Genomic DNA, 19,506 nt, shown 5'->3' on the forward strand with positions numbered 1-19,506 from the left:
TTCCTCTTTCCACACCCCAGGAGTGGGTATAAGCCTTGTTGAATCCAGTTCAGAGAGGCTTTATGGCCAGTAAGGAGTCCTAGAAGCTGCTGTTGGGCTTAGGGAGTGGAACTTAGGGTGAGTGAACTTCCTGGAATGAAAGAGGAGGACTGGTCAAGGCTGGGGATGGCACCCAGCAGGAAAAGAAAAGCGGTAGTCCTCTTGCCCCAGGAGCCTTGGGTACCCATCTGCCTTCCTGACTAGCTGCATTCTTGCTCTGGAAGGGCTTGTAGACTTGATTTCCTTGGTTGGCTGCTCCGTCCACCAAAACTGTCCCTCTTTGGTGGTGTTAGATTGTAATTTTGGTGACGCCTCAAATTACAGTCACACCAAGCGGGGCCAGACAGCCTACACTTGGTTGTTGATGGGCATCTGTCTGAGGAGGCACACTTAGAGACAAGCCAGTGTGTTGCTCTGGTCACCTAACAGCTCTGCAGGCCTGGGGCTGTTCTTTCAGGATTGTTGAGAGTGGGCAGAATCTGACGCTACTGCTGCTGCCTGGGCCCTACATGGCCCTGGTGGCCAACTGAGCAGTTCTGGGCTCTGCTGCTGACTCTGTGGCTTTGGGCTGCTAACCTCATCAAGGTCCAGTTTTCTCCTCTTTAAACTGGGATATGAACAGTTTATAAAGTGTGTAGAGGTCGGGTGCGGTGGCTCAGTCCTATAATCCCAGCACTTTGAGAGGCCGAGGTGGGTGGATCACCTGAGGTCAGGAGTTTGAGACCAGCCTGGCCGACATGTAGTGAAATTCCATCTCTACAAAAAATACAAAATTAGCCAGGCATGGTTGCGCATGCCTGTAATCCCAGCTACTTGGGAGGCTGAGGCAGGAGAATCGCTTGAACCCAGGAGGCAGAGGTTGCAGTGAGCCAAGCTAACGCCATTGCACTCCAGCCTGGGCAACAAGAGTGAAACTCCATCTCCAAAAAAAAAAAAAAAAAGTGTGTAGAGCCCCACCAAGTGTTAGCACCCAATAGGTGTTTTCTAAGGTATAACTATAGTTATTATTACTTCTGCCATGTAGCTTTGGCTCCTCAGGAGTCTTCTAAAGTCCCTGCCCCTCATGTGACTTCTCTCACTGTGCCTCAGTGCAGCCCCTACCCCTGACCCCAGGGCAGCCCTTGCTCCCTCCTGGCTCCCAGGGCCATGAACAATCCCAGCCCCTGCTGAGCCTCTCTCTCCGCTCCATGCCTGGAGTCTTGAGGCAGTGGACAGGTAACTGGTGGGAAGACGTCTTGGCCAGGTTGTTTCCTTCTTAATCTCAGTGTCTTTAGGTACAGAGTTGGCAGCTTTAGATTCTGTGCTTCTAAGGAAGGAGAGCAAGGGGAGGCTGTGGATAGTGAGGACCAAGAAGTTCCTAGAGGCAGCTCAGCAGGTGCCCCTCATCCCTCAGATGAGGCAGGTGAAGATGGAGTGGAGAGATTTGGGAACAGGAGCGGGTCCTCGTCCAAATGGTGATGTCCTCTGTGCATTTTCCTGAATCCGGGCTTCATCGGCAGAGACCGGCAAGTGGATGACCTGGCTTGTTAGGGATGCCACAGCTGATGCCCCAGCTCAGGATGTCCACCTGGATTCAAACCTCAGCTCAAATCTTAGGCAAGGCACAGAGCCTCCATTTGAGTGTTCCCATCCATGAACAGGGTCAGACAGCATGGAACCCATGGGACATTAGGGAGCATTAATGAGCTGATGCGTGAAGAGTGCTCACACATTGCCTTGGCTCAACAATGGATGGTGTCTGTCTCTGCTGTCAGAGATCACCTGAACCCAGTGTGAGTCCTTCCCCCCAGAGGGGGTCTCTGCACACCCTACAGTGCTATCCTCTTGATCGGTTGGCTGCAGGAGGTGACAGCAGGGCGTGGTGTTATTTAGTGCAATGATACCTCCTGCAGTGGGAACAGGGTCAGGAGGGATTTTGGGGGAGCAGGGCCACTCACTGGCCTAGCCCGAGGTACCCACCTGCCCTGGAACTGTGGTCTCGTGGGGTCCAGGTGCTCCCCCTCTTAAGGGCCATGACAAGAAATGGGAATGTCAAGTGGTGGGGGAGTGAACTGGCCAGCTGCCCCTGCTTCTCTGCCCCAGACAGACCTCTTCCTATGTCCTTTCCACCCACTTGCCTCCTCCTCCCAAATTCACCACAGGGACCCTTTCCCAGCCTCACTGAGTGGGGTTAGGGACTCTGCCTGCTACTTTTTTGTCTTACTATTGATTAATAAATAGTACTTATCAATGACTGCTAATTGTTGTGTTTCTTTCTTTTGTTCTTTTTTTAGAGTTTCACTCTTCTTGCCCTAGCTGGAGTGCAATGATGCAATCTCGGCTCACTGCAACCTCCACCTCCCGGGTTCAAGCAATTCTCCTGCCTCAGCCTCCCAAGTAGCTGGGACTACAGGTGTGCGCCACCATGCCTGGCTAATTTTTTGTAGAAATGGGGTTTCACCATGTTAGCCAGGCAGGTCTCAAACTCCTGACCTCAGGTGATCCGCCCGCCTCGGCCTCCCAAAGTGCTAGGATTACAGGTGTGAACCACCGTGCCCGGCCAATGTGTTTCTTATTTGTAGAGTGGTTCACAACTATTTTCATGTCCAGAAGGGAAGTGACATAACTTGGTGTTAGAAGTATGGGATTTGAATCCGTTGCCCAGGTTCAAATCCAGCTCCATTTCTCAGTTTTCCTATTTTTAATGTAACATTTCCTGGGAGGCTATGTTACTATGTCTATTTCGGCACTATTCTCTTCTCTTACAATGTGATGTAAACAAAGAGTTTGTATTGTTTGTTTTTTGTTTTTTTAATTTACTGACATACCACTTGGTGGCTAAAACATTTGTGTTTCACAACTCAAATAGTTATGCATACATAAATATGACTTGTATAAACTGAATAATAAATGTTATGAAGAGTTCAAATACTACAAGTAAATCAAAAGCAAAAATATTTCTAATTATTTAGCATTTGGTAAAATCTTTTAACAATACTAGCTTTGAAAAATGAAAAAAGTTCTAAACTTGTAACTTTTTAAAACTTTAATAAAACTTTTTTTCTTTTCTTGGGATGGAGTCTCTGTCATCCAGGCTGGAGTGCAGTGGCACACTGCAACCTCTGCCCCCGGGTTTGAGCCATTCTCCTGCCTCAGCCTCCCGAGTAGCTGGGACTACAGGCACGCACCACCAGGCCAAGCTAAGTTTTGTATTTTCAGTATAAACAAGGTTTCACTGGCCAGGCTGATCTCAAACTCCTGACCTCAGGTGATCCACCTGACTCGGCCTCCCAAAGTGCTGAGATTACAGGCATGAGCCACCGTGCCCAGCCAAAAACTTTTTTCTTTTTTATTTTCCCTACTGTAGCTACCTCTGAAGATTAACTTGCAATTTCACAGAAAATCAGGATGTTTTGTGTTAAGGCTGGGCACCGTGGTGCATGCCTCTAATTTCAGCACTGTGGGAGGCCAAGGCGGGTGGATCACTTGAACACAGGAGTTCGAGACCAGCCTGGGCAACATGGCAAAAGCCTGTCTCTACAAAAGAAAAAGAAAAAGAAAAATTGCCAGACATGGTGGCACATTCCTGTGGTCCCTGCTACTTGGGAGGCAGAGGTGGGAGAATCACTTGAGCCTGGGAGGTCGAAGCTATAGTGTGCTAAGATCACACCACTACACTGAAGGCTGGGCGACAGAGTGAGACTCTCTCTCTCCCAAAGAAAAAGGAAAAAGGAAAAATGACGTTTTCTGTTAAGAAGCTCTTCCAGATGATGGGATTGTAGAAGATAGTTTTTATTCTCCATATTAGAATTTTTGGAGTTAGGTTCTTAGAGTGTCTATGCCCTTTAGGAAAAATTTTAAGATATTTTGTTTAATTAAAAAAGTCTTTGCACTTGTTAGGAAGGAAAAAAAAGACGGAAGGAGGAAGGAAGGGCTTCAGTCTCTGCAAAGCTGTTTTGCAATAACTGTGAGATTAAGACTTATTTTGCTCATTTTAGATGAAGAAATAGAAACTTAGAAAACAAAAGTGGCCAGGCACAGTGGCTTATGCCTGTATTCCCAGAAGTTTAGGAGGCCAAGGTGAGAGGATTGCTCAAGGCCAGGAGTTCAAAACCAGTCTAGGCAACATAGCGAGATGCCCCCTATCTCTACAAAAAGAAAAAAAAAATTAGCCAGGCATGGTGGCCCGTGCCTACAGTCTTAGCTGTCCGGGAGGTTAGGGAAGGAGGATGGTCTGAACGTAGTTATTCAGGCTGCAGTGAGCTATGATTGTGCAACTGCACTCCAGCCTAGACAAGAGAATGAGACCCTGTCTCTTAAAAAATAAATAAATACATAAATAAATAAATGAAATTAAAAAAAAAAAAAGAGGTAACCTAAAATCACACATGTTGGTATACTGGTAGAATTGGAATACTAACCCAAGTGGCTGCCAGGTTGTGGGCTTAAGCTCTAAGATATAAGAGGGAGTTTTAAATTATTTATTAAAGCCACATATTTTGTAATGAAACAAAAATAGTCTTGTGACCTGCAACTTGAAGGGGTGGGTTGCCCCTCCACACCTGTGGGTGTTTCTCGTAAGGTGGAACGAGAGACTTGGAAAAGAAAAGGACACAGAGACAAAGTATAGAGAAAGAAATAAGGGGACCCGGGGAACCAGCGTTCAGCATATGGAGGATCCCGCCAGCCTCTGAGTTCCCTTAGTATTTATTCATCATTCGTGGGTGTTTCTCGAAAAGGGGGATGTGTCAGGGTCACAAGACAATAGTAGGGAGAGGGTCAGCAGACAAACACGTGAACAAAGGTCTTTGCATCATAGACAAGGTAAAGAATTAAGTGCTGTGCTTTAGATATGCATACACATAAACATCTCAATGCTTTACAAAGCAGTATTGCTGCCCGCAGGTCCCACCTCCAGCCTTAAGGCGGTTTTCCCCTATCTCAGTAGATGGAACGTACAATCGGGTTTTATACCGAGACATTTCACTGCCCAGGGATGGGCAGGAGACAGATGCCTTCCTCTTGTCTCAACTGCAAGAGGCATTCCTTCCTCTTTTACTAATCCTCCTCAGCACAGACCCTTTACGGGTGTCGGGCTGGGGGACGGTCAGGTCTTTCCCTTCCCACGAGGCCATATTTCAGACTATCACATGGGGAGAAACCTTGGACAGCACCTGGCTTTCCTAGGCAGAGGTCCCTGCGGCCTTCTGCAGTGTTTTGTGTCCCTGGGTACTTGAGATTAGGGAGTGGTGATGACTCTTAAGGAGCATGCTGCCTTCAAGCATCTGTTTAACAAAGCACATCTTGCACAACCCTTAATCCATTTAACCCTGAGTTTGACACAGCACATGTTTCAGAGAGCACAGGGTTGGGGGTAAGGTCATAGATCAACAGAATCTCAAGGCAGAAGAATTTGTCTTAGTACAGAACAACATGGAGTCTCCTATGTCTACTTCTTTCTACACAGACACAGTAACAATCTGATCTCTCTTGCTTTTCCCCACACAACTAAAAAAATGGAGGCTATTTTCTGGGACACAGACTTATAACTTCTCTACGAGGCACATCAGTGTAGTGATCACTATAGTTTAGCCAGATACCTGTGTATCTCTCTGTCTATGACTCACACTTAATTCAGCAAAGTTTGGATTCAATCCCTTTCAACTTTCCTTCTCTCTCTTTTAAGGAAACGTAAACATTATTGTTTGTTTTAACAATTTTTTTCTTTTTTAAAAATTTTTTGTTTATTTAAATATATATATATTTTACAAAATGAGGTTTTGAGATGTTGCCCAGGCTGATCTCAAAACCCTGAGCTCAAGCAATCCTCCCGCTTTGGCCTCCCAAAATGTGGGATTACAGGCATGAGCCATCTCACCTGGTAGCTTTGACTGCTTTTTAAAAAGAAGAAGTATCTGCTAAAAACAGCTCTTCTGGCCAGGACTGGTGGCTCACACCTGTAATCCCAGCACTTTGGGAGCCAAGGCGGGTGGATCACAAGGTCAGGAGTTCAAGACCAGCCTGGCCAACATGGTAAAACCTCATCTCTACTAAAGATACAAAAAATTAGCCGGGCGTGGTGGCACGCATCTGTAATCCCAGCTACTCAGGAGGCTGAGGCAGGAGAATCGCCTGAACCCGGGAGGCGGAGGTTGTAGTGAGCCGAGATCACACTGTTGCACTCCAGCCTGGGCGACAGGGTGAGACTCCATCTCAATTAAACACACACACACACACATACACACACACACACACACACAGCTCTTCCTTTTCCTTTTGTTTAGCACCATATTTAAGCAGAATATTTCAATCTATTCTAGAAATAATTGCATCAAAAAAGCTTGACTTTTTTTCAAAAATTATTTTCAAATAGAAACGAAAATACACACATTTTGATACTTTAAAAAATCTTCAAAATGATACACAGCAAAATGGTACACAAACATCCTCCCTCTATAATCTTTCTTCTGCCCTCAGACAGAAACAGAAAAAAAATCTTTAGAATTTATAGATAATTGGTATGTATTCATGTTAACAAAATATGTTTTATGAATATTTTACACTACATTTACCACGCCAGTCACTGTTCAAAATGCTTTAACTCATGAAAACTCATTTAGTACTCAACAAATCTAAGAAGTAAGTTGAACTATTTTTGCCCCATCCCTTCTTTTTTTTTAACTGGATGAGAAAGGCAGAAAAAGATAACCTGCTAAGGTCACACAAGGTAGAAGAGGACAGAGCATGGTTTTGAACTCCTAGAAGCCTGGTTTAAAGTTAAGTCTTCACCACCACTCTTTATTTTCTTCCTCTAACATGCAGAAGTACACAGACACACATATGTGTATGCACACTCATATACACATACATATATATTTCAGACTACCTGTAAAAAGTCTGTCATGTGTCCTTGCAGACCTTTACATATATATATGGACAAGAAGAGGGAGAGTAGTCTGCTAAATCCAGATTGAACAGACACAGAGCAAGGCTACAAAGCATCTTAGAATGTTAACAGGCATGAAAAATATTCCTTGGCTGAAAAACTAGATCATTGATAAACTTGGAACAGTCTCAGCGGAGGAGTAAGGGTGAAAGCCAGATTGCTTCTGACCTCTTTTTGTAGGGAAGAACATAATTCTTAAGAGCAACTGGTACAGAAGAATAATTAAATGAATCACATCGCTTCAGTTAATTAGCATCTAGCAGGTGGGCTCCATCCTGTTAAATTACACGGTACCCTATGAGGTATGCTCAGCCTTGCAGGAGGATTCAGTGCCGCCTGACATACACCAGGGCCTGTTGGGGGGCAGGGGGTGATGAGAGGGATAGCATTAGGTCTTGCTCTGGGCGACAGGCCAACAGGCCCTAGTGTATGTTGAACTCCTATTGATGGGGTTCTCATCTTTCTTTTTTTTTTTTTTTGAGACGAAGTCTTGCTCTGTCACCCAGGCTGGAGTGCAATGGCGCCATCTTGGCCAGGCGCGGTGGCTCACGCCTGTAATCCCAGCACTTTGGGAGTCCGAGGAGGGTGGATCACGAGGTCAGGAGTTCAAGACCAGCCTGGCCAACATGGTAAAACCCCGTCTCTACTAAAAATAAAATAAAAAAAACAAACTGGGCATGGTAGCGTGTGCCTGTAATCCCAGCTACTCAGGAGGCTGAGGCAGGAGAATCATTTGAACCCGGGAGGCAGAGGTTGCAGTGAGCCGAGATTGCACCATTGCACTCCAGCCTGGGCAACAGGGCAAGACTCCGTCTCAAACAAAACCAAAACAAAACAAAAACAACAACAACAACAACAAAAAACAAAAGCAGTGGTGCCATCTAGGCTCACTGCAACCTCCGCCTCCCAGATTCAGGCAATTCTCCTGCCTTAGGCTCCCCAGTAGCTGGGAGTACAGGCGCTCACCACCATGCCCGGCTAATTTTTGTATTTTTAGTAGAAACGGGGTTTCATCATGTCGGCCAGGCTGGTCTCGAACTCCTGACCTCAGGTGATCCGCCTGCCTCAGCCTCCCAAGTGCCAGGGTTACAGGTATGAGCCACCACGCCTGGCTGATAGGGTTTCTTTTTTTTTTTTTTTTTAAAGAAATAAAATCATTTTATTTTTTTTCTTTTTTTTTTTTTTTTTTTTTTTTTATTGATCATTCTTGGGTGTTTCTCGCAGAGGGGGATTTGGTAAGGTTACAGGACAATAGTGGAGGGAAGGTCAGCAGATAAGCAAGTGAACAAAGTTCTCTGGTTTCCCTAGGCAGAGGACCCTGCGGCCTTCCGCAGTGTTTGTGTCCCTGGGTACTTGAGATTAGGGAGTGGTGATGGCTCTTAACGAGCATGCTGCCTTCAAGCATCTGTTTAACAAAGCACATCTTGCACCGCCCTTAATCCATTCAACCCTGAGTGGATACAGCACATGTTTCAGAGAGCACAGGGTTGGGGGTAGGGTCACAGATCAACAGGATCCCAAGGCAGAAGAATTTTTTCTTAGTACAGAACAAAATGAAAAGTCTCCCATGTCTACCTCTTTCTACACAGACACGGCAACCATCCGATTTCTCAATCTTTTCCCCACCTTTCCCCCCTTTCCATTCCACAAAACCGCCATTGTCATCATGACCCGTTCTCAATGAGCTGTTGGGTACACCTCCAAGCCGGGGTGGTGGCCGGGCAGAGGTGCCCCTCACCTCCCGGACGGGGCGGCTGGCCGGGCAGGGGGCTGACCCCCCCCACCTCCCTCCTGGTCGGGGCGGCTGGCCGGGCAGAGGGGCTCCTCACTTCCCAGTAGGGGCGGCCGGGCAGAGGCGCCCCTCACCTCCCGGATGGGGCGGCTGGCCAGGCGGGGGGCCGAACCCCCACCTCCCTCCCGGACAGGGCGGCAGGCTGGGCAGTGGGCTGACCCCCCCACCTCCCTCCCGGACGGGGCGGCTGGCCAGGCGGGGGGCTGACCCCCCACCTCCCTCCCGGACAGGGTGGCAGGCTGGGCGGTGGGCTGACCCCCCCACCTCCCTCCCGGACAGGGCGGCTGGCCGGGCTGAGGGGCTCCTCACTTCCCAGTAGGGGCGGCCGGGCAGAGGCGCCCCTCACCTCCCGGACGGGGCGGCTTGCTTGGCGGGGGGCTGACCCCCCCACCTCCCTCCGGGACGGGGCGGCTGGCCGGGCGGGGGGGCTCCTCACTTCCCAGTAGGGGCGGCCGGGCAGAGGTGCCCCTCACCTCCCGGACGGGGCGGCTGGCCAGGCGGGGGGTTGACCCCCCCACCTCCCTTCCGGACGGGGTGGCTGGCCGGGCGGGGGGCTGACCCCCCCACCTCCCTCCCGGACAGAGCGGCTGGCCGGGCAGAGGGGCTCCTCACTTCCCAGTAGGGGCGGCCGGGCAGAGGCGCCCCTCACCTCTCGGACCGGGTGGCCGGCCAGGCGGGGGGCCGAACCCCCACCTCCCTCCCGGACAGGGCGGCAGGCTGGGCGGGGGGCTGACCCCCCCACCTCCCTTCCGGACGGGGCGGCTCGCCGGGCGGGGGGCTGGCCCCCCCACCTCCCTCCCGGACGGGGCGGCTGGCCGGGCGGGGGACTGACCCCCCCCACCTCCCTCCTGGACGGGTTGGCTGGCCGGGCGGGGGGGCTCCTCACTTCCCAGTAGGGGTGGCCGGGCAGAGGCGCCCCTCACCTCCCGGACAGGGTGGCTGGCCGGGCGGGGGGCTGATCCCTCCACCTCCCTCCCGGACGAGGTGGCTGCCGGGCGGAGACGCTCCTCACTTCCCAGACGGGGTGGCTGCTGGGCGGAGGGGCTCCTCACTTCTCAGACGGGGCGGTTGCCAGGCAGAGGGTCTCCTCACTTCTCAGACGGGGCGGCCGGGCAGAGACGCTCCTCACATCCCGGACTGGGCGGCAGGGCAGAGGTGCTCCCCACATCTCAGACGATGGGCGGCCGGGCAGAGAGGCTCCTCACTTCCCAGATGTGATGGCGGCTGGGAAGAGGCGCTCCTTGTTTCCTAGATGGGATGGCGGCCGGGCAGAGACGCTCCTCACTTTCCAGACTGGGCAGCCAGGCAGAGGGGCTCCTCACATCCGGGACGATGGGCGGCCAGGCGGAGACGCTCCTCACTTCCCAGACGGGGCGGCAGCCGGGCAGAGGCTGCAATCTCGGCACTTTGGGAGGCCAAGGCAGGCGGCTGGGAGGTGGTTGTAGCGGGCCGAGATCACGCCACTGCACTCCAGCCTGGGCACCATTGAGCACTGAGTTAACCAGACTCTGTCTGCAATCCCGGCACCTCGGGAGGCCGAGGCTGGCAGATCACTCGCGGTTAGGAGCTGGAGACCAGCCCAGCCAACACAGCGAAACCCCGTCTCCACCAAAAATATACGAAAACCAGTCAGGCGTGGCGGCGCGCGCCTGCAATCGCAGGCACTCGGCAGGCTGAGGCAGGAGAATCAGGCAGGGAGGTTGCAGTGAGCTGAGATGGCAGCAGTACCGTCCAGCTTCGGCTCGGCATCAGAGGGAGACCGTGGAAAGAGGGGAGAGGGGAGAGAGGAGAGGGGAGAGGGGAGAGGGGAGAGGGGAGAGGGGAGAGGGGGTTTCTATCTTAAGTAAATTTTTTTTTTTTTTGAGACAGTGTCTCGCTGTCACCCAGGCTGGAGTGCAGTGGCGCCATAGCAGCTCACTGCAACCTCTGTCTCCTGGGTTCAAGTGATTCTCCTGCTTCAGCCTCCTGAGTAGCTGGGATTACAAGCATCGACCACCAGGCCTGGCTAATTTTTGTATTTTTAGTAGAGACAGGGTTTCACCATGTTGGCCAGGCTGGTCTGGAACTTCTGACCTCAAGTGATTTGCCCTCCCAAAGTGCTGGGATTACAGGCGTGAGCCACCATGCCTGGCCTGTTGAGTGATGTTTTTGTTTGTTTTTTTTTTAGTTTTACTTTATGTTCCAGGATACATGAGCAGAATGTACAGGTTTGTTACATAGGTATGCATGTGCCATGGCGGTTTGCTGCACCTATCAACCTGTCATCTAGGTTTTAAGACAGGCATGCATTAGGTATTTGACCTAATACTATCCCTCCCATCACCCCCTACCCCCCAACAGGCCCTGGTATATGTTGTTTCCCTCCCTGTGTCCATGTGTTCTCACTATTCAACTCCCACTTATGAGTGAGAACACACACAGCGTTTGGTTTTCTGTTCCTGTGTTAGTTTGCTGAGAATGATGGCTTCCAGCTTCATCCATGTCCCTGCAAAGGACATGATCTCATTCTTTTTTATGGCTGCATAGTATTCCATGGTGTATATGTGCCAGATTTTCTTTATCTAGTCTATCATTGATTGGCATTTGGGTTGGTTCCAAGTCTTTGCTATTGTAAATAGTGCAGCAATACTGCAATAAACATACGTGTGCATGTGTCTTTTTTTTTTTTTTTTTTTTTGAGACAGAGTCTTGCTCTGTTGCCCAGGCTGGAGTGCAGTGGCGCGATCTCGGCTCACTGCAAGCTCCACCTCCCAGGCTCACGCCATTCTCCCGCCTCAGCCTCCCTAGTAGCTGGGACTACAGGCACCCGCCACCACGCCCAGCTAATTTTGTTTTTGTATTTTTAGTAGAGATGGGGTTTCACTGTGTTAGCCAGGATGGTCTTGATCTCCTGACCCTGTGATCCGCCCGCCTTGGCCTCCCAAAATGCTGGGATTACAGGCGTGAGCCACTGTGCCTGGCCTGGTTTTTTTTTTTTTTTTTTTTTTGAAACAGAGTCTCGCTCTGTTGCCCAGGTTGGAGTGCAGTGACACGATCTCGGCTCACTACAACCTCCAACTCCCGGGTTCAAGTGATTCTCCTGTCTCAGACTTCCAAGTAGTTGGGATTATAGGTGTATGCCACCACACCCACACCCAGCTAATTTTTGTATTTTCAGTAGAGACAGGGTTTTACCATGAGGCCAGGCTGGTCTCAAACTCCTGACCTCAAGTGATCCGCTGCCTTGGCCTCCGAAAGTGCTGGGATTACAGTTGTGTGCCACACGCCTGGCCAAATGTGCTTTATATGCAAGTAAATATACTTATCTCGATATATGTATATATTGCATATAATAAAATAAAACATGGGATAATAGAAGTATATGGATTCAGCTAAATTTGTATGAGCTCTTGAGATTTTCTGAGATAGTCTTATAATACTTTTTATTTATTTTTATTTTTGAGACAGTTTTGCTCTTGTCACCCAGGCTGGAGTGCAATGGCATGATCTCAGCTCACTGCAACCTCCGCCTCCTAGGTTGAAGTGATTCTCCTGCCTCAGCCTCCTCAGTAGCTGAGATTACAGGCACCTGCCACCATGCTCAGCTGATTTTTGTATTTTTAGTAGAGACGGGGTTTCAGTATGTTGGCCAGGCTGGTCTCAAACTGTTGACCTCAGGTGATCCACCTGCCTGGGCCTCCCAAATTGCTGGGATTACAGGTGTGAGCCACCGTGCCCAGCCTATAATACTTTTTACTGTACATGTATTAAATGCCAAGGACTGTGGCAGGTGTCTTAATTTATTCATTTATGCTGAAAACATAAAACAGTATTTTTTCCTACTTTCTGAGAAGTGAAACTCAGCAAAATTAACTTGACCAAGTGCATGTAACTAGTTAAGTGTTAGCATTGGATGAATACCCAATTCTGTTAGGTATTGCTATCTCTCAATTTGTATTTTTTCTTTTTTCACCATTGTAGTGTTGGATCAATAAGCCCATTTTAACCCGTTAAAATATTTGGGATATGTTGGCCAGGCGCGGTGGCTCATGCCTGTAATCCCAGCACTTTGGGAGGCCAAGGTGGGTGGATCACCTGAGATCAGGAGTTTGAGACCAGCCTGACCAACATGGTGAAACCCCATCTATACTAAATAGAAAAAATTAGCCAAACATGGTGGTGCATGCCTGTAATCCCAGCTACTTGGGAGGCTGAGGCAGGAGAATTGTTTGTACCTCGGAGGCGGAGGCTACACTGTGCCAAGATTGAGCCATTGCACTCCAGCCTGGGTGACAAGAGTGAAACTCCAGCTCAAAAAAAAAATTGGGATAAGTTATTAAATATGAACAACTGAACATATCAAATATGAAAAATGTAAGGTGATTTGATATATAGAGGGACGCACAGGATGATGTGGGAGTATAAAGAAGGAGCAGTACAACTTAGTAATTATCATGCCAGTAGTTATGCCAATTAGCATAATGTTGGATAAGCATGTTCAGATTCTTGTAGACTCCGCTTTTACAGCTCTAGGCTTTTATAGCTCTAATTGAGGATAATAGCTCCTAACTTATGAAGTTGTTCTGATGGTTTAGTTGAACCTGTGACTATGTGGAAGATCCTTAGCATAGTGCCTGACATATCATAAATTATCTTAGAGAACATTTCTCTTGGGCTGAGTCTCTAGAAGGACCAAAACTTAGTCCTAGGAAAGAAGTAAGGGCAGGGTAATCTATGCAGCAAGTGGTTTGTGAAGAGGGAAAGCATGGCACCTACGTTGGTTGGTTGGTTGATTTGTTTGTTTTGGCCAAGTACTTTAGGGGACTGTAGCCAGATGAAGAAAATGAAATATGAAGGGCTCTGAAGGGTGAGCTAAGGGTGAAAAATGTTGTCCTGATTTATGCGGAGTTATAAACAGATTGTAATGAGGGGAAATATTTAATTCGTTAAAAAAGTGAAGGCCTGAAGGACAAGTTAAACGATATTAAGAAGCAATAAGCATGCCTAGCATGAAGGCTCACGCCTGTAATCCCAGCACTTTGGGAAGCAAAGGTGGGCAGATCACCTGAGGTCAGGAGTTCAAGTCCAGCCTGTCCAACATGGACAAAGGTGGAAGCAGGGAACATTATTCTAGATTGAAAAAAGATTTAAAAGAACTAATAAGCAAATGCCAATATGTGGCTCTCGTTTGGATCCAGATTCCCATACATCTAACAGAAAGCTCCTTTGGCCAAGAAGAATGGGCACATATTAGCTACCAGTTACATGATATTCTTATAATAAAAAGAGGTTGTTATGCTTCCCATTTTACAGGTCAAAGAAATGAGATTTTAAAAAAAAACACATCAATTTTTTTTCACAAAGTAATTTTATTACAATTGTAATAAAATACATAAAAGTGAAGTTTACAGTGAGTATGACTGACAGGTGAGTTACTTGGTTTAAATGATCAGGGAGTACTTCCTCAGAAAATGACATTTCAAATAAGACCTGAAGGATAAGAAGAATTGCTTTCCTAAATGCTTTACAAAAAGTACTATAAATGCTTTATAAAATGTATTGCCCAAATGTTTTGTAAAAAGCTTAGACTCTTCTATGCCCTTATCACTTTTCCTACCTTGTATTCCTCAACTTGAAATGATTCATTTAGAGGTAAAATAGAAAAATCATGTTCATAGGTCTGAGTATATAGTTTCTTTCTTTTTTTCTTTTTTTAATTCATAACAGGCTATGAGGCACAAAAAACCAAACACCGCATGTTCTCACCCACAGGTGGGAATTGAACAATGAGAACACTTGGACACAGGAAGGGGAACATCACACACCAGTGCCTGTCGTGGGGAGGGGGTAGGGGGAGGGATAGCATTAGGAGATAGACCTAATGTAAATGACAAGTTAATGGGTGCAGCCACCAACATGGCACATGGCACATGTATACATATGTAACAAACCTGCATGTTGTGCACACATACCCTAGAACTTAAAGTACAATAATAATAATAATAATAATAATAATAATAATAATAAAAGACAGCCATAATATGGCAGCAGTAATGACTGCACGCCTCAAAACACATCAGTTTTCTAAAGATACACAGCACATAGCTGAGCCAGGATTCAAACCTGGTGTCCTCTCAGTAATGTTAGTGCTTACCTTGTGAAATACTGCCTCCTGTAGCATGTTGCTGTGATAGCTTTTGCTTGTGCAGTCCTAGGACACTGAGTTAAAACTTTAAGTTTGGGAGTAATGGATAAATGGTGACTTTCTAGGACTACTGCATTTTTTCCTATTCTGCTACTCTAAAGAGAATTTCTGCATAGTAAAAGAACTTGCTAGGTCACCAAGACAGAGCCAATTTCACATATCAAAGCCATGCGCATACTATTACTCTCACTGTCGTTGGGTTATGACGAAAGCGAGAGGAAGAAGAAGAGTTGAGAAAGTGTCTAGGGAAAGAAGGCGAAGGGGAAAAAATACTATATTGATGGTTAGGTGGCTTGCAAGCTTTGATGGAGGAATTTGACTTGCTTAAAATCAGGTACCTGTGGGTGTCTTGAAAGCAAGCCAGGAAGTTTTTCTGCCTCACTTTTGTTTTGAAAGTGTCAAACTTAAAGAAAGACTGAAAGGGTATGCATGATTATACCTTTTCCCTGGACTCACCCCAGTTGTTACCTTTCTGCTACATTTGCATTTTCTCTGTTTACATTTTTTTAAATTGTTGAACCTTCTGAAAGCTTCAGGCTTCCAAATGGCTTCCCCCGTGCATCAACATATATCTCCTAAGAACAAGCGCATTTTACTATGATAATTTTATTGTGCCCAATTTAACATTGGTACAACAGTATGTGATATACAGTCCATACTAAGATTCTCACATTTATTTGTTGCCAACATGTTTTTTTGTTTGTTTCTTTTCGTTTTTTTTTTAAGACGGAGTTTTGCTCTGTCGAACAATCTTGGCTCACTGCAACCTCCCCCACCCGGGTTCCAGCTATTCTCCTGCCTCAGCTTCCCAAGCAGCTGGGATTACAGGCGCATGCCACCATGCCCAGATAATTTTTTATATTTTTCGTACAGATGGGGTTTTGCCACGTTGGCTAGGCTGGTCTCGAACTCCTGGCCTCAAGGGAGCCACATGCCTTGGCCCCACAAAGTGCTGAGATTACAGGTGTGAGCCACCACACCCAGCCTGTTCCCAGCATTTTTTAGTTTTTTTGTTTCTTTGTTTTTTAATTTCAAGATCTCAGATTCAATCAGGGATCACACATTGTATTTATCATGTTTCTTTCCTCTCCTTAAATCAAAACCTTTTTTTATGCTTGTTTTTCCTGACATTGACATTTTTGAAGAATGCATACCAGTTGTCTTGTAAGAATGCTCCACAATCTGAATTAGAGTAATTTTCTCTAATGGTTAGCTTGAGTGGCAATATTTTTGGAAAGAATATTATATAGGCAATGTTGTATACTTGCCATAGCATCCTATCAGGAAGCACATAAGTTTGTCCCTTATTTTTTAGTTTTTTTTTTTAAATAAGTAATGTATGGCGTGAATCTCTGCAATATGAATATCTTGTTTTTCCAAGAACTTCCACCCCGTGATTTTAGCATTCATTGATGATTCTTGTGTGAACGTTTAATATATTTGTGATTATGGATCAGATTTTTAACGTGGTATCTTTTCTTACTGATAGGAAGGATTCCCTATCTTGGACCTGAGGCTGCTTTCTTGAAGAAAACTTGACTTTATTTCATTTAGTGGGAAGAGCAGCAGCCCAGCTATTAAGTTCTAATATGCAATAGGCTGCAGGCTGTGAAGTGTTCGTGGCAGTAGACTCCGAAGCTAAGGAGCTGAGGGCTTAACAAGTTTCTAGAAGCTGCTATCAACATGCCAAGTCAGTAAAACTTGAAAGCTGGTCAGATTTCAAGGTCTGGGGAGGATATCCACTGCGTACTGAGTCTTGAGCTCTAGAGAGCTAGGCCTTGCTAAAATAAAAGAATTACCTTACCTACCATCTTTGTTCAAGTCTCAATGGAATTTGTGATGGCCCTGGCTGACCTCCGAGCAGAGGCTAGCTGTCCCATCTGTCTGGACTATTTGAAAGACCCAGTGACCATCAGCTGTGGGCATAACTTCTGTCTCTCCTGCATCATTATGTCCTGGAAGGATCTACATGATAGCTTCCCCTGCCCCTTTTGCCACTTTTGCTGTCCAGAAAGGAAATTTATAAGCAATCCCCAGCTGGGTAGTTTGACTGAAATTGCTAAGCAACTCCAGATAAGAAGCAAGAAGAGGAAGAGGCAGGAAGAGAAGCATGTGTGTAAGAAGCATAATCAGGTTTTGACTTTCTTCTGTCAGAAAGACCTAGAGCTTTTATGTCCAAGGTGCAGTTTGTCCACTGATCACCAGCATCACTGTGTTTGGCCCATAAAGAAGGCTGCCTCCTATCATAGGAAAAAACTGGAGGAATACAATGCATCATGGAAGGAGAGAGTGGAACTAATTGAAAAAGTCATAACTATGCAAACCAGGAAATCACTGGAACTGAAGAAAAAGGTAAAACATAGGGCAGAAGAAGTCAAGTCTGAATTTGAGCAACTTAGGTTATTTCTCCAAAATGAGCAAGAGACTGTTCTGAGGCAATTACAAGATGAAGAGATGGATATTTTAGCACAACTAAATGAAAGCCTAACAAAATTTTCAGATTATACCTCCTCATTAAAATATCTACTAAAGGAGATAGAGAGCATGTATGTAAAGTCAGAACTGGAATTACTGGCAAATGTAAAGGATATCTGTCACAGATATAAGAATTTAAAATTCCCTGAACCTTTTTCATTCAAATTAAAAGAAATGGTTACCATCTGCCTCCACAATATTCTGGCCTAGACAAAATTATCAAGCAATTTCAAGTATAGATGTAATTCTAGATCCTGAAACAGCACATCCTGAACTTATAGTCTCAGAAGATAGAAAAACTGTGCAATATGAAAATGCAACACAAAATGTACCTCATAACCCAAGAAGATTTTATCTCCTCCCAGCTGTTCTGGGTTCTAAGGGATATAGTTGTGGCAGGCAGTACTGGGAAGTAGAAGTGAAAGACAAGCCTGAATGGATTCTTGGTGTCTGTAATGACTGTCTTCCCAGAAGGAGGAAGAGTCAACCAATTTTAGTACAGGATGGATTATGGGGAATTTGGCGATCTAGTCAGAATAATTATATTGTATTGGGCCATAAGGAAATTAATCTGCTGCCAAAAGTAACACCTAGTAAGACTGGCACTTTTTTAGAGTATGAAATGAATGAAGTTTCCTTTTATAATTTGAATGATAGATCTCTTCTCTGTACTTTTAATGATAACTTTACAGGAGCACTTTGGCCTTATTTTTATACTGTAACTGACTCAAAACCTCTTAAAATTTCTACAGTAACAGATTCTAAATGAAGAACTGTTAAAAAACTGTCATTTTCTTTCAACTATTAGACATAACTGAGCCAGTGAATATAGTTTTGATAATTCTGTAACTTGTCTAGTTTTCCCCACAAAAAAAAAGAATAGTTTATATCTCAGTTTCAGCAACTTCTAAAAAATGTGATCATAGGACCTACTTTATAATAAATTATGGGGTCAGCCGGGCATTGTGGTTCATGCCTGTAATCCCAGCACTGCCAAGGCACGCAGATCACCTGAGGTCAGGAGTTCGAGACCGGCCTGGCCAAGATGGAGAACCCTCGTATCTACCAAAAATACAAAAATTAGCTAGGCGTGGTGGTGTGCACCTGTAATCCCAGCTATTTGGGAGGCTGAGATGGGAGAATCGCTTGAACCCAGTAGGCAGGGGTTGTAGTAAGCCGAGATTGTGCCATTGCACTCCAGCCTGGGCAACAAGAGTGAAACTCTGTTTCAAAAAAAAAAAAAAAAAAGAAATCACACAAACTACATTATCAGACTATACAAAATTATAATAGATATTACAGAAAAATCTCTGGGAAATCCACAAAAATGTGAAAACTAGTACACTTCTAAATACCCCTTGGGTCAAAGAGTAAGTCTCAGGGAAATTAAATATTTTGAGCAAAATAAAAATAAAAATACAATATTTCAATATTTGTGTAACATAGCTAAAGCAGTATTTAGAGTGAAATTTATAGCATTAAATTTATAATATATTAGAAAAAAATCTAAAATCAGTAACTTAACCCTTTACCTTAAGAAACTAGAGAAAAATGGCCGGGCGCGGTGGCTCATGCCTGTAATCTCAGCACTTTGGGAGGCCGAGGCGGGCTGATCACGAGGTCAGGAAATCGAGTCCATCCTGGCTAACACAGTGAAACCCCATCTCTATTAAAAATACAAAAATTTGCCGGGCTTGGTGGTGGGCGCATGTAGTCCCAGCTACTTGGGAGGCTGAGGCAAGAGAATGGCGTGAACCCGGGAGGTGAAGCTTGCAGTGAGCCAAGATCCTGCCACTGCACTCCAGCCTGGGTGACAGAGCGAGACTCTGTCTCAAAAAAAAAAAAAAAGAAAAGAAACTAGAGAAAAAAAAGGAGATGGAGAGCTTTTAAATGTAAAGCATGCAGAATGACAAAAATAAAAATTGAAGCAGAACTCAATAAAATTGAAAATTGGAAACAAGAGAGAAAAATCAACAAAACCAAAGCTGATTCTTTGAAAAGATAAAAATGGAGGCAATAAATTGTTAACTGCCACGAACTGCCCAAGTTAGTATGGGATTTCAAATGCATGCTCTTTCCACTATCTCAGTG

The 19,506-nt window shown here is 45.9% G+C and overlaps 1 pseudogene; it reads left to right on the forward strand.

The window, feature by feature from the left end:
- The first annotated feature begins 16,665 nt into the window (after positions 1-16,665).
- Positions 16,666-18,184, forward strand: LOC101132645 (tripartite motif-containing protein 60-like; annotated as a pseudogene).
- The last annotated feature ends 1,322 nt before the right edge of the window (positions 18,185-19,506 follow it).

Source organism: Gorilla gorilla, chromosome 3, assembly GCF_029281585.2.
Source record: "Gorilla gorilla gorilla isolate KB3781 chromosome 3, NHGRI_mGorGor1-v2.1_pri, whole genome shotgun sequence".
Taxonomy (NCBI): domain Eukaryota; kingdom Metazoa; phylum Chordata; class Mammalia; order Primates; family Hominidae; genus Gorilla; species Gorilla gorilla.